The sequence below is a fragment of the Rhipicephalus sanguineus genome, chromosome 1, assembly GCF_013339695.2.
Source record: "Rhipicephalus sanguineus isolate Rsan-2018 chromosome 1, BIME_Rsan_1.4, whole genome shotgun sequence".
NCBI lineage: Eukaryota > Metazoa > Arthropoda > Arachnida > Ixodida > Ixodidae > Rhipicephalus > Rhipicephalus sanguineus.
The window spans coordinates 26764695-26792234 of NC_051176.1; the positions used below are offsets into that span (position 1 = coordinate 26764695).

The 27540-nt window shown below is 45.1% G+C and overlaps 1 protein-coding gene and 1 pseudogene across 2 annotated transcripts in view; one reads left to right on the top strand and one right to left on the bottom strand.

The window, feature by feature from the left end:
• Positions 1–27540, bottom strand: part of LOC119405544 (putative phospholipase B-like 2) — a 105450-nt gene that overhangs the window by 34116 nt on the left and 43794 nt on the right. The gene's annotated exons all lie outside the window — the stretch shown is intronic.
• LOC125757739 (uncharacterized) lies at positions 4867–7638 on the top strand (annotated as a pseudogene).

Below are 27540 nucleotides of genomic sequence, written 5' to 3' on the forward strand. Positions count from 1 at the left end.
CTCTCCTGTCTAGTGGCGTCGGGCTGGTTTCTAAACCGAATTGCGCGTGTCTGCTAGATTTATTCGATAATGAGGGCCACCAGTAGAAACCGGGGCCAACGAGCAGAATTTAATCGGTGTTTTGTCGTAAATAAAAGATACATATTATGCAGCATGCGGCATATGTAACAATCTTCATCTGACCACCACCAGGCTCCTTCTGATGCCACCGCGTGCAGTGAGTATGATACGATAGGCAGGTAGTCTCCATTATTTGCAAACAGTTACGCAGAATGGTTAGTGAACTCTGCTTTTATACAGGATCACTTCAGCCAAGATCAATTTGAGGAGGTCCTTGTAAAAGGGAAGAAACGGCTGAAGCCAGATGCCATCCCCAGCATCTTCAGCTGTGAGTGTTATAGAAATAGTGGTTCAAGTTTTTACTTTTCATTCCAGCTTATCCTTTCTGCCCATAGTAATCTACTTTGCTCATTGCATTGCAGTTTCTACACAGTCAGAATTGCCATGCACGGCTGGTGACATACCAAGTGAAAGTTCCTCCAATACAGCAACAGGTTTACAAATCTCCACTTGTGAGCGCAGTCACGATTTTGTGATGGGATTGTTGACATTTTTTTCAGAGGGAATCGAAATGGAAGTTCAGTCGGACAGCTACAATGCTTCCACTCCTTGCAGTGACATGAAATCGACACCCATCGGTAAGACAGTAGGCAGAATTTTGAGAAATGTCAGTTGATGTGTTGGGGCTTTATGTTGCATTAGCTTCTGCAGTTGGGGAAAACAAGCATACAAACTGTTCGCTTAATTCCCTCCAAAAGTGTCTCCGAAACTTCCTTTTTTGTTTTCTTCAACAAGTATATTTTCCCTGCAGACGCCAAAAAACCAGAAGCGTGTGTTGCCTCAGAACCACAGCTCTCAGTCATGTCAGAAGGTGAGATGAAGCTGAATTTACGTTTGGTCGTGGCGTTGTGGGCACGTGTTGAGTTATCATTGCTCATGAAAAGCTCGTGATGACAGCCGCTGAAATGAACTAATTTGCAGAAATGAGCCATACCAGTTATGCATCATAAATATATCTAAACGTAAAGTTGACCACTTAAGGCCCCTTTTTTGCTACAAAAGCCAGCCAGATCTAAATCGGAGGCTCCCTCAGCATGTGCATGAGATATCACAGCAGTCATCTTTACAAAGGTTGCTTGGCAATATATTACTGTTACCTTTTAGTTACTACTAGGTTTATCGGCAGAATTGTTTCAATGTCACAGTTCCTTTTAGATGACCTTGCCAGGCACTTGCATAAAAACATGTTCGTGCTTTTATATTTTTACAGATTTAACAATGCCTGAATATTCAGGCACACCTACATTTCCTTTTAGCCTGCCTTCCATGCTTGCAGGTAAGATATTGAAGTAGAGGGGGTTGTTGAGCACTATTGCAAATTTGTTCATTGGTAGCTATGTTGTTGCTATTCTTGCATCAATTGTGGTTTGGTTATCAAGACAAAACACATCCAAAAGCCATCTTTCTGCTAGTATTTAAGTTACTCATAACACGTACTGAAAGCGTGGACGGTTGGCAATAGCATGATGAACGTGGTCACGTCTGCCCTTCCTGATTAATGTCTCTAAATGATGTTTATGACATGATACGTAATACCCCTGAAACCAGGTTGCCCAAAGTGCTTCAAAATTTTCTCTCCGTTATCTGTAGGAATAAAGTTAAAATGTACAAAAAGTGATTAGGTTCCAATGTTTTATGATGAGCATAACAGTTTTTGGAGCCCGTGTGAAAAAGTAACAAAGTCATACGTTTATGGTTTTTCTTTTCGAATTCGAGCAGGATGTGCATCCTGCATGAAGTTAAAGGACCGCCGCTTTTTTTCTACATTCAGCTTACGCTCTAGCTCGAGCTAGAGCGTAAGCTGAATTTAGAAAAAAAGCGGCGGCTCCAAGCTGAAAAAGACAGAGAGCTACTTCGAGGACACTGTAGGCGGGTGCTCTCTGACGAAAAGATCCGTGTTCTTGAAAAAGGCTCTATGCGGGGAAGTTCTTGGTCCCCCGAATCCCTCCAAAAAGCCCTGCACTTGAAGGTTGCTTGTGGTAGCAAGGGGTACGACTTCGTTAAAGAAAATGTTGTACCTCTCCCAGCAAAAAGAACTTTGCAACGGCAGACAGAACACATTAAGTTCACTCCAGGTAAATATGGCTGATTACTGTTTTTTGTGACTGCACATTACAGACCTGTTTTCTCCCTGAGATGTTGATGTAAGAAATGTTTTGCAGGGATCCTTGAAGAAGTTTTTGCCGCTTTGGAGCAGAAAGTGTCTGGGATGCAAGCAGAGGAACGTCATGCATGTGTCCTGATGGATGAGATTCAAATCTCACCAGGACTTGATTATGATGCGTCAACCGGAAGCATTATAGGTATGACTGTGGATGTTAGTGCTTCATTTGCGGTTCAGCTCCCCAGTGCAGAAGAGCTTAGCACTAAAGGCACTTTGTTTGGTGACCAAAAGGAAGCTGTTACGCCAAAAACGATACGTGTTTATATCATTACGATACTCCACCCGGTATACCTTCTTGTCTTTGAATGTACAGCAATGCCCACATGCAATGCAAGCTAGCTTTAACGATCAGGTTCGGCGCTTATTAGCTGCTGGTTACCCTTGCACGGTAGTGACGGCGATCGCAGAGGTACTTCTGCGTGTTGTTAAGGCAGCCCGTTCCAATGAAGTGAACCCTGGCCCGCAACGTAGGAGGCGCCCCGAGGTGATGCCATATATGCATCGCGTATCCCACAACCTGAAGAAGATAGCGAGCAGGCATGATGTGCCATTGGTTTTTTCCGCCCCGCGTAAGCTGGCTGGGCTTTGCCCCAGAATCTCCTCTGGCGAGATAAAACCTGGCGGTTGCGGAAAGAAGCACGCTTCGGCGTATACTAGATGTGCGACTGGCGTCGTGTACGAAATACCGCTGTCTTGTGGGAAATCTTACGTGGGCCAAACCGGGCGCTGCGTGAACGACCGTACAAGGGAACATGAGCTCTCAATTAGGAATAATGGGAACGCGCATTTACCTGCGCATTGCCAGGCTTGCATGTGTGCACCGGTTTTCGCGAACATTAAGATATTAGGCAGGAGTAAAGATACTACCGCCCGTGAACTGATGGAGGCGTTCCATATATCTGCAAGAGGGAAGGCATGTGTTAGCGACACGTCCGTATCATTGTTTGCTAGTGAACGCGCTTTTTTGAGTGCTTTTCTGTAACCGGTTAGATTTGTGACCATGTGACCACGTGCTCAGGATCATCCCTGTATCATGAGTATATATTGAAGGTTGAAGATAAATAAAAGTTAGTTGAAAGTAGCGCCTGTCCATGTTCAGTCTTCCTGTGTCCCTGTCTTGTTTATTTGCGCTTACCAGTTTTTACCTTCAAGTATGAACCAACTCGCCCAGTTACAAGTTTTATTGAATGTACAGCAATTGGAGCGAAATGTTACTTCTCATGTCAACGCATGCGTATTGCTACTCTCAGTCATTGCTCTCATTGACCCTAGGATTCAGCTGTGTGTTAATCTCATATTGTACGTCAATGAACTTTTCAGGGCAGCCAAAAATAGGGCCATCAAATGCAGCTACCAAAGAGGCACTTGCTACCCACGCACTCGTGTTCATGTTGGCGGGCATGACAAGTCGCTGGAAGCAAGCTGTTGCTTACCATTTCACATGTAACGGTTGCACTTTACAAAGCTGTTGCCGTTTTTCACTTTGTATCAATTTTTGTGTCTTACCTATAAAAAAACAAGTGGTGCTTCGCATGCCAGAGCCACATTTTAATTATGGAGCACTATGTAGAATAATTTTAATCAATGGCGTTTTTAACCTGTACGTAAATTTGAGTGCACCAGTGTTTTCACATCTTATTTTTGTATTATGGCAATATTTACATGGAATTTAATCCATGTCCTTGGACCTAGCAGCACATCACTTTCGGCACTAAGCTACCACTAAGCTACCATAACAAAAGCTTTAATGGTAAAATCCTGTCTCCTTAAAAAAAAGAAAAGAATGCGCACGTCAGTGTGAACTATTTCTGAACATAAAAGGAAGGCGTTTCCATTTGTAAACATATTAGCTGTGAATATCTTCTGGCCAATTCTGTATCTTTGTACTCTTGTAATTGCCATCCGAGTTTTTACGATTGAAGCCAAGGTCTGTTACGTTCGCAAGAAAGGTAGCATTATTAATGCGATAGCGTTAGGGAGCTTGTTTCGCAGAAATTTCGCCGTGTACGTCGGCTTCGGCGCGTTGGTTGTGAGCGAAAAATCATCCGTGACCGAAAATTTGAGAAAGCCTGCAACTAAAATAAATAATAAAAACTTCGGTCCGAGTGAAAATCGAACCCGGGTTGTCTGGGTGGGAAGCAGAATTTCTACCACTGAGCCACCATGCTGCTTGAAACTATGTCGCATAAGCACACTATATAAGTGTCATGTAGTGGAAGGGGTCCTCTTAGCACATTTAATATTGCCTGGCAGAAGTGTAGAATCACATCAGGTGTCAAAAGATGTGAACTGCGCAATGAGGGGGTGTTTTCAAAGCCCAACCTGGTTAAAGGCACTCGACCCATTACCGCGCACGTCCTAGTGCGCACACTCTGTTACTCACACATATGGGGCTGGAAATCGCAATTGCGTTCAACTCTTAAAGGCGAAGCTTAAGGGTCCCCCAATTTTTGTTTTATTCAGAGTAAGCACACTGAGATATTTTACAGGTTCAAAATGAATTTTGTACATCACACAGCTTTGATGTATAAACAATAATTGTTTCACGTCTTTTCTAACAGCCTCCTCCTTTGATGCCGAGCAAGTTAAACAGTGCCTTTTCAATGTGATACGAAGAGCAGAAAGTGCTGGTGTAGCAGTGAGTGCTGTGGTGACAGACATGGGGCCCGGAAACACTGCTATCTGGCGACTATGTGGAATTCATGCTTCCAAGTTTGGGAAACCGAGAACTTCTTGCCCTCACCCATGTGGCAATGGGCGGCACTTATATTTTTTGGCAGATGCCCCACATCTCCTGAAGAATCTGAGAGGGCACCTAGTTCGAGGACAGGAAATAATGTTGGATGATGCCACAGTGAAAGCAAACAGCCTACCTAGTAGCAAGGTGAGCTTGTCTATCACCATAAAGACATGCACTTGGAATGCATTCTCAAACATATTCAAGCATAAAGTTGTCATGCCCAGTACTCACTAACACTCATTTTTCACTCGATTATAGGATATCAGTGCAGTTCACAACGAGAGCATTTGATGCAACGAATGACATGTCCCTATGAGTCTGCTGATGGGGTGTAGCGGAGTCATAGCATCCAGTCAGTTATAAACAGGCTTTTGAATAGTTTTAAAGGGCCCCTCACCAGGTCACATACCGAATTTCAGACGCTGGATGTTGTGTGCCCAGTGGAGAGCATTGTGCCGCAAAAATTTTTCAAATCGATGCATTATAAGCTGCGAAAATAAATGTTTTGAAGCGGCGCGAAACCATGATGTGAGGAGGAAAGCTTGAAACCCTTGCCACTCGCCCCGCGTAGCCTTCGCAAGCCACATCCCTTCGTTGCCCCTTTCTGCACGCAAGCAGGAGGATCACATGACGCATACACATGAACACATCATGCATACACGAGGTCCCGAGCCCGTGACGTGCGCAAAATAGCTCGAGCCCTCGAGACGGGAGCGGCGCCGTGTCGGAGTTTTCTAGGCAAGCTATGCCGACTGTATTCACGCTATCACTGTGAAAACTGCGGCACACAAGACGTTCGGTATGATCAACCAGTGCCACATGAACATTTTGTTAGACGCGAGAGAATAAATGGGCTTAATGAGTGCTTGAACGTGTTAGAAAATTACTTTTGTTTCCAGCGCTGGCATCTGCTCAATGCACCAAGCATGCGAAACACACAAACGCATGCGAAACATACGCACATTAGCCTCCTATCTCGCTGCGATTTGCAGAAAAAAAAAACATGCACGCACTGTGTTTGCGTGTCTTATTATTCCTCTCAAATTTCATTACTCTACTTGAGCAACAAATTACGCTAGTTAGATGCGTAGCGCCAAATAATTATCGCATTGTCACGTGCTACTGTGTGCTACATCAGAGCACAAACCTCTACGTAGAGGAGCGACGTCAGAGCACTAACATCTACGTAGGGCCATTCATCTGATGTACGTCATCCTCTTCACCTCGGGGCGCGCGCCCACGAAAGGAAGGAAAAGCGGCGTTCGGCTTGAAATTGACCACTTTCCGCTGCGCGTTGCGTTCCAAAATTTGGCAGGCGTTCCAGTGTATGCATTGCGCTCATCAGCTCAAAATGGTCAAATATGGTGAGGGGCCCTTGAAAGCGGGCTGTCGAAATGGATACACGGATTTTGTTATTTCGTCAGTCGCACCATCTCGCATCTATTCAGAATTGTTCAGTACTGGCCTTCCTTAGGGAACACAGCATTGCACACACTGTGATATACAATTCATCCCTTTCAGCCAAGTCAGTCCAAGCACTTGTATCACTTCATGTAAAAAATGCTGCTATTCTTACGCTTTTCTTTGTTTTCTTTGATATTATTATTCTTGTATGTTCAATTAGGTTGCATGCGTAAACTTCATTATCATTTCTTAAAAGCCCTCACAGAAATACATCTTTTTTTAGATAATGTTAAAGGCCTTGTAAAAAATTCTTTCATATAAAACCAGAAAGCAATGCTGTAACATTTTCTGTTTTGCGTGCAATTCATGCTAACTGTGTAGTTTTTCATTATGCTCTTTTCAAGGTCTCAATGGAACATATCCGGCAGGCCTGCCTTCTGGACGATAAGCACAAGCTGAAGGTCGTGCCACACCTCAAGTACCGCGACCTTGACCCAATCCACTTCCAGAAAATGAATGTTGCTTCTGCGCATGCATTAATGCACCACAGCACGGCTGCAGGCTTGCGGTATTTAGTGAACAAAAACCTCCTGCAAAAGGAAGCCATCACTACAGCCTTCATCCTTGATGAGGTGTTCAGGTGGTTCACAATCATGACATCTCGGAATAGGAAAACAGCACTGTGTGAGTTGTGTGCTCAAAAAGCTGCCGAGGCCACATATTTTCTGCAGGCTTTTATTAAGATGTTCCTTGGTCTAACTATAATGGACAAGGCGGGTTGGGGAAGGGAGCTTGGAAGCCTATTGAAACGGGTGCCATCATTTCAACCCTGTCTGCTTTATCTTTGAGGCAATATTATATTGCAGAAAAGGGCTTCAAGTTCTTACTTCTGAGCCGGCTGAGCCAGGACGCCTTGGAAAATCTTTTCAGTAGCATCAGATTCAAGACTCCGGTGCCACGAGCCAGAGAATTCAAATGCACCTTTAGAATTATTGTGCTTGGACAGTTCTCTCAACCCAGTAGGCACGGTTCCTATGCCATTGACGACTCGCAGGACCTTCTACATTTTTTTAGAGAAAAAAGAGTTTTTACAGCCCTCCACAGAAGATGGCGAAGAGACATGCGATGATGGCATTGTAGAACTCTGCGAGGAGGAGCAAGATAGCCTACTTTATTTTGCAGGGTATGTCGCATACGCCGTCACACACAAGCACAAACTGTGCAATGTCTGTCGTGGCAGCCTTGGGGATAGGACCAAAGAAGTGCCGGAACTTATAGCCCTGAAATGCTACGTACAGCATGGGCACAACCCATTGAAGGTGCCTTCTCAGCCGTTGGTAGACCTTGCAATGGTTTGTGAGCAACTTTTTCGTTACAGTGAGGAAAATCTAATCGAGTCCAAGTGCAGTCTCGACAGTCTGAAGAAGGCAGTGCAAGATAAAGATGTTTATGAGAAATTCCCAGCCTGTCACAGTGTCCCTGAGAAAGTTACAGCGCATTTTTTTTGTGCAGGCTTCGCTTTTCGCTAAAGCAGCGCACTGCGCAACTGCTGTCTAAGTTGCGGCAGTCGGGGAAGTGCGCATCAAAGAGCGTAGGCATGCGTGTTCTCATTCAGAATGTCAGCTTAGTGCTTGCTGTAACAACTGTGAATCAAATAACTTGTAATAATACATGATATCAAGTTTTACTTGCCAAAACGACGCTATGGTTATGAAGCACGCCGTAGCGGAGAGCTCTGGAAATTTCGACCACCTGGTGTTATTTAACACGCACTGACATCGCACAGTACATGGAAGTCTAGCACTTTGCCTACATCAAAATGCGACTGCTGTGGCCGAGATCGAACCGGTGTGCTGCAAAATTATTCGGAACAAAGCAAAATGTACGGCACCTGAGGGAAGAGGAGGAAGCTGAAGTGGACAGAGCTCGCGAGTGGACTGCAGGGCAGACACTTCGCCATGACTGTCGATTAAATACACATTCCTCTCTTACCGTTCGGGAGCCAGTCACTTCTGCGCACACCCGTGGACGCTACAATCATCGCAGCTCCGCTAAGCGACGCCACCACATCGGTGACGTCAGGCATCACCAGTATAAAAGCCCGGTCGTTCGCACATCTCGGCAGTGGGCAATGCAGGAGCAGCAGCAGCAGCAGCCTCGGCATGTTGCCTAAATGCATCTTCTTGTTTGCACAGGTATGTTACCTCGACAACTCGTGCTGTATCCGGTCTGATGATCGATTCTTGCTGCTGCTGTGTTGCCCACATGGTTATTCACGTATTGGTCTTTTGTGCTACTATTCCTATGTAGCTGATTGCCTCAGTCGCCTACTCCTGAGCGGGGACGTTGAGCTTAATCCAGGCCCAAAGAAAGTGCCGCCTTCAAAATCGAGTAAACCTGACAAGTCCCATGAATCTTCCCTAACCGCTCTTGAGTCGTCGGCTGAGCTAGCAGTGTCAAATTGTGATAATCCTCTCGTGAAGGTTCTTTCCGGTTTAGTTGCTTGCCAGAAAAATTTATCGCAAGACATATTCGAAATGAAAAATACTGTGAAGACACGTTTCGACGTCTTGGAATTGCGAGTGACTGCTCTCGAAAACACATGTTCCAAAGCTCTGACTGAGCAAGATTCTGAGCAGCTTCGTTCCGAACTGGTTTGCTTAAAACGCACAGTGGCTGACATAACGGCTAAATTTGAAGATCTTGAAAACCGTTCGTGAAGGAACAACATCATTATTCATGGTATACCAGAAGATAAGCATGAGAGTCGTGACGCTCTGCATTCCAAGGTAGTGAACGTGTTCAACAGGCTTGCCGTTGACTGTCCGCGTGTTGAACGTTCCCATTGATTAGGTAGAACACGTCCTGGACGTTCTCGGCCTGTCATTCTGAAGTTGCTAGATTTCAATGAAAACTATTATTGCTAAAGAATGCTTACAAGTTGAAAAATTCTGATATCAAGCTGTCCGAAGATTTTTCCTTGAAGGTACGCGCTGTACGTAAAAAGCTATGGGACGCTTCAGCTGAGCATCGTAATAATGGATCGGTTGTCAAGATCGAACCAGGTTCGATCATTTATTTATCGATAACGTTTGGTATAATTGGGATGGCCCCTCAAACAGACTAATAATAGCTCGTGGCTCTGACAGCAATCCCAGAACGACTAACGCATCTTCATCACTACCTTGACTTTCCTATCAAACGGCCTCCGATCTTGCGTTTTTGAATGTTAATGCCAGAAGCATTACTAACAAATTCTCGCAATTTTTTTCGCCAGTTTCTTCGTGTTCTCCTCACGTTATCTGCATCACAGAAACATGGCTTCACGATGAAATTCACGATTCTGAATTCATGCCTCCTGGTTACATTGCTCTCCGTTGTGATCGCCAGAATGGAAAAGGTGGTAGTGTCTCCTTGCTTTTACGCTCAGATTTTAGATTTAAGGTTCTATCTGGTCCCCCTAACGTTGAATCAGTTTGGTGAAAACTAATAATAAATAAGCAAAATTTAACTATATGTGGTATTTATCGCCCTCCTGACGGCCCTAGCTATCTATTCGATGATCTCTCACATTTCATGCATGAGCATCACTTGGATAGCTCAAACTTAATCCTTCTAGGATACTTCAATGTTACCGGTATTCACTGGCCTTAACTTACGTATTCCGCCCCTAGTACCCCTGTATGCAGGGATCTAGTTACATTTTCCCTGTCACATAGCCTAATACAATTAGTTCATAAAAATACTCGGCAGAACTCCATTCTTGATTTAGTGTTTGTTAGTAACAGTCTTGCTCATTTAGGTGTCACATACGATATCTTAGAAGGTATCTCTGATCATAATGCAGTCCTCGTGCACATTAACTGTCCCATTCCACATGAACGTTTCAGTTATACCACATATAATGATTTTACTAAGGCTGTTGATACGTCTATTACTGACGCCCTGGCAGATAACCTTCATCATTTTGTGTTGCTCAGTACCGAGTGTCATGTTGATGTGCTTGTTGATTACTTTGAGTCACTAGTGAAGTCATGCATCGCTCGCCACGTTCTACTGAAAACAAAAAAGATAAATAGTAAACTTCCTTGGATTAACCGGGATATCCTGCACCTATCACGACGTGTAAGCAGGTTGCGTAAAACTAAACAACCTAATCCCGAGGCTCGCGTCTGCTCTGAAAAAGCTAAGGATGAACTTCGCACTAAAAATGCTAAAGATTTCTATTTTTCAGTGCAACTTCCTCAACTACTAAAATCAAATCCTCGAAATTTCTCGACGTCAGTATCGCCTAGTACGACTGGCAGTACCTGTTTTAAGATTAACGACGCTATAACCAACGACCCTGTTGTCATTTTGAATGCTTTCAACTCATACTTCCAATCTGTTTTCACCCTCGATAACCATGCAGTTCCTGAGTTTAGGTATGTTGCTCAGACTAATAAACTAGAAAATATCGCAATAAGTTGTGATGGTGTCGTAAACCTCATCCTGAAACTTGATACTAAAAAATGCACCGGTTCCGATGGTATTCCTAATTCTTTTCTCTCACGATACTCTTTATGGACAGCAGAATACCTTAATTTAATTTTTCAGAAATTCTTGGACTCTGGCGTAGTACCACGCTCATGGAAATCTGCCAAAGTGCTTCCCTTGCATAAATCAGGCAATAAATAACTTCTTCCTAATTACAGACCAATATCTCTTACACCTTTTTCTTGCAAGATGTTAGAACGAACACATCATTCACAAACATATAATCGAATTCCTTGACTCTAATAATATCCTATCATCAGCTCAACATGGTTTCCGTCGTGGATATAGTACTGTAACACAGCTAGTCGATTTCATGCATGACGTTGCTTATAACTTAGACCTAGGTAACCAAATACATGCCATTTTCATTGATTTCTCCAAAGCGTTTGATTCCGTCATTCATTCTAAGTTATGTTAAAACTAAACGTCATCCTCGATAACACCCGTATTGTTTCTTGGATAGCCAGTTTTCTTCATTCGCGCTCACAGTTCGTTTCTTTCAGCTCGACAGATTCATCTCCCATTGGTGTCACCTCCGGTGTTCCTCAGGGATCCGTTCTAGGCCCTTTATTATTTTTACTTTTCATTAATGATTTACCTCATTGCATCTCATCTAAAATAAGACTCTACGCAGATGATTGCGTCCTCTATGAAATTATCAATTCCATTGACGATCATTACCATCTCGTGCAATCACTCACGTTTTTTAGCAACTGGTGTGACACGTGGCAAATGAACGTTAACTGCACTAAAACAGTCGCAATGTCTTTTACCAATCGGCGCAACCCCTTCTCTTTTGACTATTCTGTAGGTGGCACCCAGCTCAATAGAGTTTCAGAGTACAAATATTTAGGAGTAATTCTAACCGAACACCTTTCATGTGCTAAACCACATTGATCATGTATGCCGTAAAGCGCTAAAAAAATTAGGTTACTTGCGCCCCACCTTACCTAACGCCCCTTGAGATACTAAACTGCTTTTATATAAATCCATCATTCGCCCTATTCTTGAATATGCATCCGTAGTCTGGTTTCCTTATAAACACTGTGAAATAAGCTTGCTAGATAACATTCAGCGAAATATATCTGTTTCATTTTTAATAACTATAGCCGCAACTTCTCCCCGACCACGGCCCTTGAATCATTAAACATTCTATCACAACTCTCGCGATACCAAAACGAAGCTTTAAAAATTTTATACGGAATTATTAACTCCTCCTCCGGCCTTTTTGACGGTAACCTCATCACATTCATTGATGTAAGTTGTACCCGCAGTTCCCACGCTTTGATCGTGACACCTTTCTTTGCTCGTACTAATACCTTTAAATACAGTTTTTTTCCCGCGTGCAATAGAACTGTGGAATTCCCTGCCTGATAACATTCGCTCCTTACCACTAAAAGACCTCATAGTTGCAGTCGATGAACATCTTACTAACGTGTAATCAACTTCATTTTCATTTTTGCTTTGTTACGTGTACTTGCTTTACAATTTGTATTATTTGTTTGTATTATTTCTTTGTATTTGTTTTCTCCGTTGCTTAGTATTATATAACGTCCCATTCCTGCTATAGCCCTGAATAGGGCTGCAGTATGTATAAATAAATAAGTAAATAAATAAATAAATAAATAAATTTCGAAAGACTGTGAACTTTGGTTTGGCAGCCCAGCACTTTTTCATAAGTTGTAAGATTTCATTTTGTTAATGACCATTTTAATTGCTTTTTTAAATCAGGGTGATGTCTACTGATCACATTGCCTGTTCATTACAATGATGCATCACTCTGTCAAATGCAGACCAGCATACTAGTCTTTTTTTTTTCCTTCGTACTAGCTTTTGTATATAATGTACTGTTATCTACCACTGTATTATCTGGAAGTTTGAAGAGCCTATCTAGTCCTGTTCTGTCTATTTGTTGTAGTGTAAATAATATTTTCATGTTACTGTTGATCTGCTGATTTATTTCGTTGTTGTAGAGGTATGGAAGGTGAAGCCGTTGCTTCTGCTTTGCTTGCAGCTATGAAATAATAAAAGCTTTTATGCAAAACTTTGACATTTTTATTCGGAGGGTGGATGACTGCATGTAAAAAAATTCTAGAAAGAGTTTGCTTGCTTCTTCTGGGTGCGTTGAGGTCATAACAGCTTCTGCACTAAAACCTCTTGGGTTGTGCGACTTTAGAGTTTATAGCCAGCAAGTCTCGAAAAATAGCTCCGAATGCACCCAAGCAGGAGCAGATTGCATACTTGACCGACACCATCAATGTTTAGGCGATTTCAGGCTAGCTTCTGTAAGTTCAAGAATTTTTAGCTGCTGCAATTGGCCGTTTATGATTACTGCGTTAAAGTGTAACAAGAACTAAGATATTTGTTGTCCATTGATATTCCCAGCATTGAGCTGTGGTTCTTCTGATGAAATCAGAGTACTGCTTCATGGCACTGACAGCAGTGACTTGTTGGACAACATACCTCATTTCGGCACACAGTCCATATAATAGTTTTTGTTATGTTTGGTTAAGACATTACACTTTTATTCAGTGAATGCTTGAAATTGTATTGTCAGTTCAGTTCACAGATGTAAAACCTTTCACGTGAGTTGTGGAGGACTGAGTACAGAGCAATTATGTAATGCAGTAACTGTTGGTATAAAGGGTCACTTCAAAACATGACTGTGTTTATTGTGTCACAGTAAACACAAAGTGAACATTTCTGCATGCAGAAAGCAGTCCTTCAACACACCACAATTGTTTTATAGCAAGGAGGCTTGAAGCAGCAATATTTCGTGATCGGGTTTCTCGTCTCGTTGCGTATCCCATTTCATAGTGACCGTGACAAAGAAGCCAGTGCCACATCTGTGACTTGCTGAGCTATATATTGGGCAGAGTTGTCAACGTCCATGTTCTGCTCTCTTCTGCTCTTACCAGCTTGTATTTCCAAAGTACAAAATAAACTGCCTTTTCAAACGTGCTAGAAATAGAAAAAAGCGATACTCGAGAAGCTACATTGTTGAACAATCGTGGTCAGTATGTATATAGTCGTGAGCAGAGCGAAGTGGAACACTGAAATTGTCTTTCAAGGGACATAGCGACTACACGTAGTTGGCAAATGCTAAATTGACCATGACACTAAATGATCAAGCAGATAATTGAATAGTTATTTCTGGCAATTATGTGCGACAAATTCAACAGCACATTGTAAGTAACCGAAGATACCTGAATGCGGCGCTCCAGCTCATCAATTGCTCACGACAGTACATTCGTCAGCTGTAAAAATCGTCACTGCAGGTCGAATGCGTCGGCAGTTCTATGCGACTCATTAGCATAACACTACGTTCCAGTATGCAGTATGCACATCCCCATACACGTCACGCACAAAATCTGACTATAGAACGTAATGATTAATCTCATGGCAATATTTTTTGCGACTAAAGTATGCGGTAACGAACAGGATATATATCGCTTCTCTCTCACTGGTCAAAGGTTGGCTAAAAATCGAACGGGACAAAACGGTAAAAATATGCGCGAGTGACTGTGTGAAGGAGGCGATGTGTGTGAATATGAACCTTACAGGTTTATCAAAACAGCATGATTCACACTGTGCGGCATAAAAGTTTGAAGCATGACTGAGTGTTTATTATATGCCATATCTACCTAGATGTACGCGAAACTCTCGTTAGCTTGCGCTATCTGTAAAACACAGTGATAATTTTAGCACTTGTTTTCTCGAGCTACTCAATCTTTTGAAGCGCTGCACCAAAAACTACGTGAAACGAATAATTAGGCTGAATTTAATTGGTCCAGAATCGTGACCGTCGCACTTTTCCTATTTGCCATTTAAAAGAAACATATTACTTGCGATAGTGTTCCATCTCCACCTGTTCCATCTCAAATTATTGTTTCTCCGAGGTTTCAATTCTTTTTTTTTTCGAATCGAAAGTCATTGCGCCAGCGACGCGTTATGAACGAACGAGAAAGTACACGGAGCCGCTGGGCCGAGAGTACAGCAGCAACAGCAGCAGCCGCGTCGGCTCCTACATTCCAGAGGGGTGGCTTTCCTGCTTAGCGTGGATGCCACGGCGGGCAAGATGGCGGACCTATGCGCAACTCTGCTACCTAAAGGTAGCATATACAGTAACTCTAGGGTATGCAGAAGGGAAGGGGAAGCTCTAGGACTAGGATTTACTGTAACAAAATGTGGATTGATGGTATTCAATGATCCTTGTGATCAGGCGGTGTCAATACAGGGCCAAGAAATACCGAGGGGGAGCGAATACAAGTACCTCGGAGTATGGATAAATGAGGGTGACAGGTACATGGAGGTAAAGGAAAAAGCCTCAGCAGCAAAAGGGATGAGGAATGCTGCAATAATGAAGCACAGAGCGTTGTGTTGATACAGTAGGTACGAGGTGCTTCGAGGTCTGTGGAAAGGTGTAATGGTTCCGGGGCTTACTTTTGGGAACTCAGTGGTGTGCATGAGGGCAGAGGTGCAATCGGGAATGGATATAAATCAAAGGACTGTGCGACGCCACGTGTTGGGTGCTCATGGGAAGACGACAAATGAGGCTGTAAAGGGCGATATGGGATGGGCAGGTTTTGAGGCGAGGGAGGCTCAGAGCAAAATAAGGTTCGAAGAAAGGCTAAGGAATATGAAGGAGAGTAGATGGGCCGAGAAGGTATTCCGTTATTTGTATAAGAAGACCGTGGACACACAGTGGAGAAAAAGAACTAGGAGGCTCACTAGTAAATATACGGCTGGTAGTGTAAGCAGTATGCCAACAAGAGCGTTAAGCGAAAAGTCAGAGAGGCGGAGAGGATTTACTGGACGGCAGCTATGGAGAAAAAACCGGCTTTGAGTAACTACGGAAAGGGCAAAAATGAAATAAGGAGCGAGGCATTTCACGATAATTCAAGGGGAAGCACTTTACTGTTTGAAGCGAGATCGGGTTGCCTTAGAACGGGTAGTTATAAAGCGAGATTCAATAAAGAAGAAGAACAATGCACGTGCTGAGGGGAAGATAAGGAAGCGGCAGAGCATGTTCTGAATGAATGTGGAGACATCCACCCAGGTGTATGTTTGGGCACGAGCCTACATGACGCCTTGGGTTTTAGAGACAATGGAAAGCTGAACACACCTGCGATTGAAATAAGTAAGAGACTGTTAGAGTATTGGTGGCAGAAAATTAGACAGAAAGGACAAAAATAAATATTGGAAAAAAATAAGGACATTCTGCCGTAAAGGCAGAGAACGGAGCTGAAAACTTGAGTTTTTTTTTTATGGAGTAAGATAGTTTTAATTGAAGTAAAGACACTAGGCCAACACTAAGAAAAAGAAGAGTAAAGGGTTTTTTTCTTGTCGAGCCTGGTGGCACACTTGTCACCGCCCCGTTATAAAGGGAACGCTCATGGCATCCATCCATCCATCCTAGGGTGACTCGTTGTGCTCCTCCGGAACAGGGTGGAGACACTGCTTTTGTGTACGCCATACTGATTCAAACGTTCACGTCCGGTGGCAATGCCTGGCATGCAAAGATAGAACGCTTTCAGCGAAATGCGCGGTAATTTGGAATCTTTCTGGCAGTAGGGCTTGCACATATAATGTTGGTAAAAAATAGATTAGGCACTAATTATTACGCACGAAGCATTTGACGGCGAAATAAAGGCGTTTAGTAGAGCGTATCTATGGGTGTAGCTATCTCACTGGCTTCGTAGGCCCTCGTGCTCACGCGGCCGATTCATTAGGTTGACGAGAACCAAAATTGATATAGCATGACAAGAGCATGTGAAAAACATAAATGACTGCTCATTACACGCAAATCATGACTGCCTTTAATGTACGCCATGACATACGTGACATCGTAAAGGAGCTACAACGGATGTTTGGTCACCTTCATTTATACCAAAATTGACATGGTATGATAAGAGCACGAGGAAAATATATATGACTGGTCATAACACGAAAGCCTTGTCATGTATGTCAGTAGGCCATGACATACATGACCCGGTCATGGATCTCTTATGGCCGCTTTATTAGCTTGATGTGTACCAAAACTGACACGGCATGATAGGAGCGTATGTCTAACATGAATGACTGGTCATAACACGAAAATCATGTCATGTGCGTCATGACACACATGACACAGTCATAATGTTCTAACTGCCGTTTTATTAACTTTATGTATACGAAAATTGACAGGGCATGATAAGAGGGTAAGATAAAAAAAAGCTGTTCATAACACCAAAAAGATGTCATGCATGTCATGTACGCCATGACATATATGACCCAGTCATGGAGCTTCTAATGGCGCTTTTATTAACTTGTTGAGTACCAAAATTTACATGGCATGTAAGATATGAATAACACAAATAGCTGATCATAACACGAGAACTTTGTAATGCATGTCATGTAGGCCATGACATACATTACCCGGTCATGGAGCTCTAAAAGCCACTTTATTAATTTAGCTTATTCGTATTAGCTTAATTCGGATTAGCTTAATCTGGCTTATTCCCAATGGGCTTAACGCGGCTATGCTCCAGCATCCAACAGGTTAGACAATCTCAACTCGCTCCAAATTCACTTGCACGTGATTAGCTTATTGTGGATTAGCTTAATCCGGCTTAATCCACATAGCCTTTTTGTGGCCATACTCTGTCATCCAAATGGCTATGCAATCTCAACTTACCCGCAATAGATTTTTTATGATTAGCTTCATTCGGATTAGCTTAATTCGGCTTAATCCGGGCGGGCTTAACGTCGCCATGCTCACGCATCCAACAGGCAAGACACTCTCACTCCAAATTCACTTGTTTGTGATTAGCTTAATGCGGATTAGCTTAATCCGGCTTAATCCACGCTGTTTTGTGGCCATACTCTATCATCCAACTGACTAGACAAACGGAATTTACTCAAAATGGCTGGTTCGGGATTACATTAGTCCGGCTTACCTTGATCCGGCTTAATCCGGGCTAGATTAATCCGGCTTAATCTCTATTGTCTTATTGTGGCCATACTCAGTCGCCCAAACGGCTCGGCAATTCTGACTTACTAATAAGAGACTTTTCTCAAGAATAGCTTAATTCCGATTAGCTTAATCTGGCTTAATCCGGATGAGCTTAACGTGGCCATGCCCCGGCATCCAACAGGCTAGACAATCTCAACTCACTCCAAATTCACTTGCTCGTGATTAGCTTAGTGTGGATTAGCTTAATCCACATTGCCTTATTGTGGCTATACTGTGTCATCCAACTGGCTAGGCAATCTCAACTTATTGAAAATTGGATGGTTCAAGATTCGGACTATCTTAATCCAGCTTAATCGAATTTATTCGGATAGGCTTAATGTGACCATACGTAGTCACCCAAACGGCTAGTCATTCTCAGTTCACTCAACATTGACTTGTTCAGGATTAGCTTAACCCGGATTTATTTATTCAAGCTTAATCCGAAAGAACATAGCCTAGTCGGGTCTAATCTACCTCATGGCTATGCCATCTCATCTTGGACCGGATTAGCGGGATTCGAAATAATCTCCACTAATCTTGCCTAATCACACTTGACAGGTATCTATCAGTATAGATTGGTATCGACTAGCGTTAAATTGGCTTGTCCAAACTCAATTAGGCTGCGATATACTGGCTTAACGAGGCTTTTCCAAGCTTACCCTAGTTTAATCCGGCGGCGCAATTGGTATCAATGAGTATCAGTCAGTATTGATTTGTATCATTTAATATTGATTGTTTTGACTATGCTTATTTAGCATGGGCTATGATTAACTTGTCTTGACCAAGCTTATCTAAGCTTATCGGCAAGGTAGCCGAAGCATCTATTCACTTCGCACGGCTTAACGCAATGCTTAACATCCTCTTTGTAAAAGCAGCTTCACGCGATGATTATGCGACGCAGCTATAGCGAGACAAGCAAGGATTTCTTTAACAGCATGCTCACTGCCTGCGATAGAGAATTCACGGCCACATGCTGGACAAGTCAACAACTAACCTCGCATATCTTGGTGCTGTCAGTCGGGTGCCAGCGGTCGCGTTTCACTTGTGCTTCCCATTTTCTTGTTCACTCGCTGTCACGAGGGAAGCAAAATTGAGGGACACTTAAGCTTCGCCTTTAAGAGTTGAACGCGATAGCGATATCCTGCCCCTAGTGCGCACTTCGAACACTACGAGTGTTTAAGAGAATGCGCGCACTAAGGTGTGTGCCTTATGTAATGGGTAGCATGCTTTAAACCAGGAGCAATTATTCGCGAGAAACTTTTTCGAAGTTGCGATGCACCTACTACGTGGTCTTAAGAGAATACGCGCAGTAATGTGTGTGCCTTTTGTAATGGGTGGCTGTCTTTAAACCACCAAGTCGTTATGATATTGACATGGTGCGACGCCCGATGGCAATGTACGCTTGTACCACGCAATACTACTGCGATATTACATCTCGTACTGTGTCACCTGTATACAGGACGCGTATTTTTGGGAAGCCTGAAAGTTACTTTCAGTGCAGCTCCAAGCAGAGGCGTGGCTGTGTAGTAGAACACCTGCTTGCCACGCAGACGGCCTGGGTTCGATTCTCACTCGGACCCAACGTTTTCATTATTTATTTTATTTGCAGCTTTTTCGATTTTTGGGTCACGGACAAGATGATGATTTTTCGCTCACAACCAACGGCGCCGATACCGACGCCGACGGCGGAATTTCTGCGATACGAGCTCTTTAACGCTATCGCGTTAAAACATCCGCTGGCCTTTGCGTGTGAGTTAGTACACAGTGGCATACAGCAGCCTGTCATAGCGGTCAAAGAACGGATCTCAATACGTCAAGAACAACGTGTTTACAGCACCGTTCCCGCGCTAGCGTCTGCGCGCCACCCGACACTTTTGAACCAATATGGCCGCCAGGCGGCGCGGAGTCTTTCAAAAGGTGTCTCCACCCTGGAAGCAGAGGCACGCGCACATCATGGAGGAAGGAAAAATAAGGAGAGGCCCTGACGTCACATTCTTGAAGCCTCCACATCGCAAACACCCGCATCGCCTCCTAGCGAAGGAGCCTCGAAACATTTCGCAATTTCCGCCGTGTCGTTTGCAAGCGCATGCGAGATTTGAGCTTTTTTTTTTTTTTTTTTGCCGTGCAAGCGGCGCCGCGGCGCAGTCGATTCACGCATGCTGCTCCTTGTGTGCGTTCTTTAGGAAAGCTACGCAATGCCCAGCTGTTGCGTATGGTTGCGTATACCCGGTGCAAATCGCGTGCGCTGCGGAAAGTACCGGGTGTCACTTTTCATGTGTACGTACACGTTCGCTTCATTGCTGATCACTAATGCATGGTATTTGCATGCGAAGCTCTCGGATGTGCGCTCTGTTGCTTCTTACTCATTGTGTCAACTCAGAACACACGTGCACTTTTGTTTTTGGCGTCTGACGCGCCGTACATAACATGCGCCGAAGGCATCGTACGTTTATAGAGGCTGTGTCGTTCAACGAAAGGGCAATAAACTTATGTTGTTATCGGACTACGTGATGTATGTATTGTGCGGTGTGCGCTCGCTGCGTGCTTGTTGTGTGCGTACTGGAATTACAAACTTTACGTGCACGATCGCGTATACAATACAGCGGTGTCCTCTTTTCGAAGTGAAGTTACGTCAACTATAGGTTGGCGTTGCGCCGAATAGCTACTACGTTCACTGCATATACACGAACAAAGAACCGCTAATCCGGCAACAGATCGGGAAATCGGGCTACGAGAAAGGGAAGGCCTAACGCCCAGCAGAACGCGTAAGTCACTGCTAGGTGAGTTCGAATACGATGATGCAGGGGCTGAACGTTTTTGATCACGGCACGTACCGGTATTCTGTACTGTTGCGCAAAAACGCTCCACGAAGAATTTCAGCACGCCGCGCTCGGGCCTGCCACGCACGAACAGCCTTGTAAACGTCTGCTTACAACATTTTACTGCGTGCGAACCGCACAATAAGCGCTAAGTTTACGCCGGGACTACAAATCTGCGCAGAAGCTAACCACCGCGGAGAGCACGCCGCGGGGCGTCTGCTGTTTTGTTTGCCCCATACCGGTTTGTTTGCCCCATAAATCTGACGTCACTTCCGCCACACTTTTCGCAATGCATTGAAATAGGATAGGGCCTCTCCTTAGTATTCCTTCCTCCATGGCGCACATCGAGGCACCCTAGGGTCCCAATAGATTCACTGGAAAATTTTCATAGTGACACAAAGGTAGGCTGCATGCGGGCAACATTGAACGGCGGCGGCCATTTCCGTTCCAGGCCGTCCGGCCCATTGCTAGCGTGCGCTGAGAAGAGACCGGCTTCTCCGCTTCGACATCGTGTTCCGCTCGGTGGAACTGGAATTTGTGCGTGTGATTCTTCAAGAGGATATTGGAAGTGGTTTCGAGTCATCGATGGTTGTGAATGGACTACGCGGTAAGCGGCGTGACTGTGAATGAAATGTGCGACGATTGTTGCCACGTGCTCGCGAACTGTCTTCATCGCTTCATCACGTCGTGTGCATTCGCTAGGTCCGGAGCTGTAAACAGAGCTGCATGCGCTCAGGGGCTTCGTTTAATACGACGCTTATTAGGGCACTCGGTGAATATTCAGTGCAGTCCGTGTTCAGGTTCACTTCAGAGCGCCCGATTGTATCCTTTGCTGGTTGTTGAAGCATACCTTGCTTGCGCACCCACTTGCTGTTCATTTGGTTGACATGTGTAATCGGACTGACGTAGCTCGGTAAGTTTAAGTAGCGCGCCATTTATTGACGTCTCGAGATAGAACGCCAGTAGCATGACGTGCGGGCAAATCGGCGCGTGGTAGCTACTAGAGTATTTATTGGCGAATTCTGCGCCATTTTGCTAGGTATTTGTAGAAAAGTTGCACATTAAAGGATTGGCTGTCGACCCTACTTCACACTAGATGTGGTATGTTAGTGAGAAAAAAAAACACGAAAGTAATTGTGTGTTCATTATAATGGCTTCGTTTTATTTCCTATTTCTTTTTTCCTTAATATCCTCAACCTTGCAGTGTACGTGTATTTGTTGGTATTTTACTGCCTTTAGAGAAACTTTTATTGCTGACGTTGCGAGCACCTTAACGGGGGTGCGGTCCCTGCACTGCGTTTATTTTCAACTTTTTCGATCATGCACTCTTTTAAAGCTTCCTCGGAACAGTGCTTGATGTGCTTTTAGTCGAAAATAACATAGTCCCGTAATTTTTAGAGCACATGTTAAAGCAACACAGTGGGCGCGTTAAGTTAGCGCACTCCAAACTCCAAAAAGAACACGCTCGAATGGGCTGGAGTGCGATGCCTTCGGAGCTTAGCTTAACGGCGATTTCCGCCGACTGCCTTCGGGCGCACGATAGCGTTACATGGCGAATATTATCAACTGCTTCCGCGGTAGGCACGAGTGGGGAAGGAGAGCGCACTTCATCGGAGGAGAGAGTCGCGAACACGTCACTTTTCCGGAAGCCATAGCAGGCGCGAGGTGTCGTTCACGCTCTCGTGCATCGTCTCAGGGTTGGAGCGCGCAGTGCGCGCTCAGTAATCACACACCCGAAGTCGCTTTTCAACCGTTAAGTTTACAGGAGCACACTCCGCCTGCTAGAGCGCGCTCGAGCCCCTTAACTTAACGCGCCCAGTATGTATGTAGACCTCTCGCTCTCAGTTGAAAGACGTTATGCTTATGCTTAGACTCGACATACTTATCTGATCACTTCGAGGACGAGACACGTCAACAAGATTTGTACGAAAAGGAAATAAAAAGCGTTGGGGGGGCTGAAATTTACGTTTTCATTTTATGTCATATATGTAACGATGCCAACTGTCCCAAAAACGACGGTAACTAACAACGAACGTGCATATTTTCTTGCTGTGACCATTTCTCGCCGTCTGAACAGTATTATAATTCTACACTCGGCGCAATACAACGTAAGAGTTCACCTAACAAGATTTCGTGATATCAAGTTGATCATCAGAGTTGTATGCGCAATCTGTAAGCGCCGCTTCAGTTGAGCGCATTGGAAACTGATGATGAAAGACTGGAGCCAGGTTTATCAGAGAGCAGTTAATAAATCAATAAATTTTAAGTTTCTCTCTCATGCGTGAAAATCACTCGAAATGCATGCACGACCTATTAAAGCGATAGGTTAATTAATTGTTGGGGTTTAAAGTCCCAAAACCACGATATGATTATGAGGGACACCGTAGTGGAGGGCTCCGGAAATTTCGACCTCCTGGAGTTCATTAAAGTGCGCCTAAATCTAAGTACACGGGCCTCAAGCATTTTCGTTGCCACCGAAAATGCGGCCGCCGAGGCTAGGATTCAATTCGGCGACCTGCGGGTCTGCCGTCTAGCACCACAGCCACTAGACCACCGTGGCGGTATCAACAGAGAGAGAGCCGAGTAAATTTGAAACGTACGTACTGCATCGATCGTTTTCAATATTGCCGGAAGTATCCTTTCACACGAGAGCTTATCTTGCCATCATCGCGTAAGTTACTGCAGAATAAAGTGTTCTGTGAAGGGTTGTATTCTTTGCGCCCAGGTAGTATGTCGTTCTTTGACGTTTTTCCGCACCTATAATGCAAGAAAAAGAAATCCCACATTATGTTTAGTTTCCGCTGAGGCACTTTCTCGTGTCTGCTTGACCCGTTTAGAAAAGCTATAAAGTATTCCTAGGTGCCGTGGTACTGCTAAATGTCCGGCACGCTATGCTTCAACGCGCAAGCACACAAAGCGCTTGGAAGGGATAGGGCGGCGAGAGGTCACGTGACGCAAGTGCACCAATCGCATCGGCGGCGGCACGCGGAAAACAGATGCCGTACTCTGAAATTTTAACACGAAAGTGTTTTATGCCGGGGTTCACCACAGCTCCACTGATATATTTCGGTCACGGATATGACGTTCTAAAATATAAAGACTAACAGATGGCAAAGAAAAAAACTAGAAGAAAAAGTTTCATCACCGGGAGTCGCACTTAAAGCCCGTCGATCCGCAGCGCGCGGCGCAAAACGATTCGGCCACAGACTGCACGTCGTTTGGCATGCTAACTGCGAGCAATACACACCGTTTATATACACCGTTTGCCGGTGGCGGTACACAGAGATCGGTGGTACATCAGCGTGTTTTCGTTATTTCTAGTGAGATAGCGCGAAGGGTTCGAAGAGCGCGCTTTAAAGGTCTTCGACCCACGCGGACGAGCGCGCGCCTCTACAGGGCGTGGTTGATCGCACGCGCGCTTATTTGGTGATGGCAGTGATTTGTATGTCTTGCGCTCTCACCACAAGTTTGTGTTGAGCGCACGAAGGTCACCTCTTTAACTGAAGCGGCCGCTTTTGCGAAAGCAGCACGCTGCTCACACAGAAATAAGTTAAAACTATGACAGTTAGTTCGCGCTCATCCTGTGTATGTTCGTTCCGTGCGTCCTTTCTGCTTGAGCAGCGCGTTGCAAAGTTTCGAGCTGCTTGCCGTTCTTCGCGTGACATTACAATTCGTTACTGTAGCATCCATTCCTTCGCGCGTGGGGTGAAAGAACGTCTCTGAAGACATGTTTCGCATTCGTGTTATACCGATTCTGATGACAGAGGGATCAGCCATGTTTTTTCCAGTGATGCTAGGGTCCTAGAGGGACCGAGCGCGACGAGGCGGACGCAGGTTTTTCATTTTTTTTCCTCCTTGTATTTTTCTTAAAGCACCGCGCACGCTTAGCAACTAGAGCTAGAAATGCATGCCACGTTTTTCGCAACCGAAGAACGCCCCGTGCGGCGAATGCCGCCGCTGCCTGCACGGCACGGTGTAAGAAAAATGATAAATTATTTTTCTTAAACCATGGTTCGAACGCGGCGTTGTCACGTACGCGACGCCGTTACGGACGCTACATTGTTGGTTGTAAAGTTTTTATTTTATGTGTTGATTGTTAATGAATGGGTGGAGTCCCTGGTCCGGGACCCCATTGGCATGGACCCCGGTGCTTGAGCGGGTCACCAGGGCCTCTTGGACCCCCCGGTCCGGACTGGACAGTGCTGCCTCCTACACAACCCTACTGAAATCATTAAAGACATCTGGTTTGGATGTATTGCTCCGGCACTCCCGTGCCATGTGGCAGACTGTAGCTGGTTACTTACGCAGCTCGTCGTGTGTAGTACGTCGTGCGTAGTACATGAGCCGGCCGCAGTAGTGTGGGGGGCGTTGCGATATGGGGGCCTAGAGGGACTGAAAGCGTCGAACGCTATGTAAGCGCGCCGTGGGGCAGAGTGTCAGCACCTACATTACTTTTCTTACACCGTGGCCAATTGGAAGAGCGAACACCCCTCACCGTGTATTCATCCGCGCCACGTCGTCTACTCGGCGTCCCTATATCGTCTGCGCTCAAGCGCTGGGGGGTAGAGAGAGCACACCGCAGGAACCAACCCTCTTAGCGTTGAGCAGCAGCGGGAGCGCCGGAGAAAAACAACCGGCGTTGGGTCAGTAAAGCGAGCAGACTGTTGCAACCATAGAGCTTCATAAAGTATGAAACTCTATGGTAACAACTTCAATGTAGTAGCAAACAACACTCTTGGCGGTGGGCAGAAACGGTATGGCATGAGAAAAACAAAACGAAAATTGTGGCACACGTCGAAGCCGGTTCCTTGCGCCTCGAAATTATGAAGTCGCCATCGTGAACTGTGTGGCCCGTAAGTTCTACACCGACGCTTGTGTGGCCGTAATTTCTACACCGACGCTACACCGACGTTATATTTGCGCCCTGACGCTTGGACAGCAATGTATTATTGTCTATTCTGCACTGTTTACAATATTCATTCTTGGAAACCGTGGCTGAACAAACAGATTATCAATAATAAGGACAAAACGTACCTGACCTCGGCGTGAGTTGGCACAAAGCGATAGCCAATTCTTCCGTATACTTATTGCTGATCAAGCGGGACTAATCCATTCTTGATGTAGTACGTCAGGTATCTTGCGCGGCAAGTAGCATTGGCAATAGACGTCAAACTCTGGAGTTTTCAAGACTAGTGGCGCCACCTGTCGGAGAAGTATTGGGTAGTACAAAGACCGACTCCCTCGCACATTTGTTGTGGGACCAGGTCGAACTAGCGAGTGCGAAACAAGGATTGAGCTTAATATTGAATGTGTTTGTCCATTTAACACTCAGAAAGAGAGCTGTAAATGTCTCTCCGCTGGTCGGACACGCCACCGAACCGCCATGCAGTGCATGCTGGATCACTCCCCAGAACGACGGCGAAAACAACAGCAGACGAGACCGCTCCGCACGCTATGCAGAAACGCCGCAATCGACGCTACTGTTGCGTTTTGAATTGCCATGGACTTAAAAGGACTGAACAGCAACGCTCAGTTTTACCGATTTCCATAGTTGTCGTATGAAGCGGAAATGCGAGAGCGCGGGATACGGGCCGTTGTGAACGTGTTGGGTAAGCGAAGTACCCGCGTTCTCCACAGCCGGTCGCATGAGAAGGTGTGGTAACGGGGCTCTGCTGTTGTTTTGCGTAGCCCTGACGGAGAACCGTGGCAGCCTTTACTTGACTATGAAGCTCAGCAGAGGCTCTGACCACGGTGCATGCCCTCTAACACGGAGTGAGCAGCTAGACGCAGACGGAAGACGCGTGATACGCACGCCGCCACATCTTATAATCTGAGTTGGTCGTCACCACAGAGCATCGCTCACTTGCGTTTTGATGGCTCAGAGTTCCGGTTCTAACTAGCTAACGCGTGCGTCAAACAAGTAAATCGCAAAATGTTGGTCGTGACCACCTCCGGGTTAGTTTTGCTCGTGGCCCCCGCGATTGCCGTAGCTATCTCGGAGGCCACTATTTTGCCTTTGGTTCTACCCCGCTTAAGTGGTCACTCACGTGTCCCCATTTGCAGTATATGCAAACGGAAAACAGCCGTCAAGAGACCATTTGAGGATGCGTAATAATACAGTTCAATGCACAAAAAGCGAGTGATGAAGGAAGAATGCAAGTGAAAAGGCGAAAATCGCCGGGCCGTTCGTCCCTGATAAACCGAGCTTTGTACCGCTGATTATATGATACATAGCTAAGTAAAATGATCGTGTATGTACTTCATCCCATTGGCGTTACGTATATACCCTATTTTAACGCATTTAGGCGCTACAAAACGGACGTCGGAGATCTTGCCTCGACTTCGATGTGCGAAGCTCGCTTGTACTTGCGAGTTGCAATGCGCCAGAATAACTGAAACTTCGTTTGCATTGTGCCCGGAGTTCTCTTTGATGAGCTTCCTACTTTTTTAAAGCGTGGTTTGGCGGAAGAAGCTTTCCACGTCCTTGATTTTCAGGAAACCGCGCCTCGATATCAACGAAAGAGGGGGGGGGGGTTCTATCGTGGCCTATGGACATTCGTTTACGGGCGCCTTTCTTTGCACTACCCAGTTAGCGCCAGGGCTGCGATGAGGGTGCTGGTGGCCATGTTTTTCGCAGCGCCGCCTGGGCAGAGTCTGACGTCTATCAGGACGGTGAGCAAGTAGCAAGCCCGAGTTCGGATCGAAGCGGGCGATCGCGTCTGCATGGACGCTGCCATCTTGGTTCGTCATCACAATTATTGGT